This window comes from Tupaia chinensis, unplaced genomic scaffold (genome assembly GCF_000334495.1).
Source record: "Tupaia chinensis unplaced genomic scaffold, TupChi_1.0 Scaffold000113_1, whole genome shotgun sequence".
Lineage (NCBI taxonomy): Eukaryota > Metazoa > Chordata > Mammalia > Scandentia > Tupaiidae > Tupaia > Tupaia belangeri.
Window position 1 is genome coordinate 7,320,957 of NW_006159577.1, and position 1,971 is coordinate 7,322,927.

The 1,971-nt window shown below is 41.5% G+C and overlaps 1 pseudogene; it reads left to right on the plus strand.

The window, feature by feature from the left end:
• The first annotated feature begins 568 nt into the window (after positions 1-568).
• On the plus strand, positions 569-1,013 carry LOC102500932 (ATP synthase F(0) complex subunit C3, mitochondrial pseudogene; annotated as a pseudogene).
• Positions 1,014-1,971: the final 958 nt, after the last annotated feature.

A 1,971-nucleotide genomic window follows, 5' to 3' on the forward strand; every position in this document is an offset into this window, starting at 1 on the left:
CTAAATAAATTTTTAAAATAAATAATAATGGGGGAAACTTGACAGAACCTGTTGATGCAAGTTCTGCTCCAGGGAAAAGGGAGGGTCCTTCTTCCTTGTGGGGAATGACTTGCAGCACCACATCAGCCCCTGCCAGAGCCCCAGAGCCCTGTAGAGGAGGGCCTCACTGGAAACTGCCATCTGCATGAAAATACCCATAAGAAATGTTTCAGTGACCTTACCAATTTCACTGTCTAGCCGGTCTCCATGCATGGTGGGAATGACGGTTCATGCAGAAAAGAATTTCTCATTAGCTCTTTCTTCCAGCACCCTTGGGTTTGGTAATTAGGAGTCAAAAATACTCTTGATACACATACAAAACAGGTGTGATGGCAAGTGTCTGTTTCCAAACTCCTTCACATCGCCATAACCTCTAAAATGTCTCAAGAATGACTTTTCTGAGCACTACTCCTTTGACCTCTGCCGCCATAGCTGCCGCCACCACCTCCCAAGAAGAGAGGAAGCAGGAGAGGAGCCCATGATGCTTGTCATCCGAGTCCTCCAGCCGCTCCGCCCGGAAGTGTGTAAGATGTTTACCTGAGCCAAGCTCACCTGCTCCCCCGCTCTGATCTGAGCTGGATCCAGAGTTCTATACAAACCAATTTCTACAGCAGTGTTATCTCAATCTGAGGCAAGGACTAGAGAGGGCTCTATGGTATTTAATGGGGCCCAGAATGGTGTGTCTCAGCTAATCCAGAGGGGATTTCAAACCAGTGCAATCAGCAGAGACATTGATACTGCTGCCAAATTTATTGGTGCTGGTGCTGCAGCAGTACGAATGGCTGGTTCTGGTGCAGGTATTGGAACAGTCTTTGGCAGCCTTATCATTGGTTATGCCAGAAACCCTTCACTGAAGCAGCAACTGTTCTCCTATTGCTATCCTGGGATTTGCCTGGTCTGAAGCTATGGGTCTCTTTTGTTTAATGGTTGCTTTCTTGATTTTTGTTTGCCATGTAACAGAAATTACTGCTTGAAATATTGGCATTCATATTGATTAAGGATGTAATTCTGTGTACCTTACTGTGGCCCCAAAAACTAGTGTTGGTGTCATGGAAATGTACGTTATTTCAAACAAAGTCATTTCATTAAAGTTAAAAACTTTAATTTTTGCTGTGATCAGTACTTACATAAATTTAGATTGTCACAAAGAAGAGCATGCATTCAAGCGGATGCTGTTCAATTCAGAAGAAGCTACAATAATTGCCCCACTGATAAAAACAATCCTACTATAATTTTTATGGGAATTTTATATAGCGCTCTTCACATTGTAATTTGGAGGGCTTTCGTTTATTCATACAAAGAAAAATTTGAAAAAATAAAAAAGAATGACTTTTCTCATTGATTCTCTCATAAACATTTATTTATCATTACCAGGAACCTGGCATGATTCTATCTAACTTTATTTATTCATATTGACCTCATTCTCCCCAAAAATTTGAAGTAGGCTTACTGCATAATATGCAGTGGAATAGAAATATATAAAGTGAAAAACCAGAACCAGAGAAAATAGAAATTAGAATAGATGATCCAGGCCAGAGTAGGTGATTAAAACACAGGTACACTGTAGCCGTGAGCATTGCAGGAGACGTGGCTCAGTGTGCAGCTTAGACGATAGGCCCTAGCAGGAGCAGGAAATAGAGGCATTTGCATCTATAGGATACAAAAAAGCCAGTTTGCAAACATTCCTTATTTATACAATAGGTTTGTGTACCCATATGTGTACATATACATATATAGAGCCTGCCTGAATTAGAAAGGCATATACATACATATATAGAGCCTGCCTGAATTAGAAAGCACAATGCCATCATAAAAACAGAGGTGGATTGTGCTGGAAAGATCCCCTCCCTTCATAATAGCAATTCTTCTCCTTCATTTTGTGTCAGACTCTCTTGGGGACTTTGAACAAATGCCAGGACCCAGGCTCTGCCC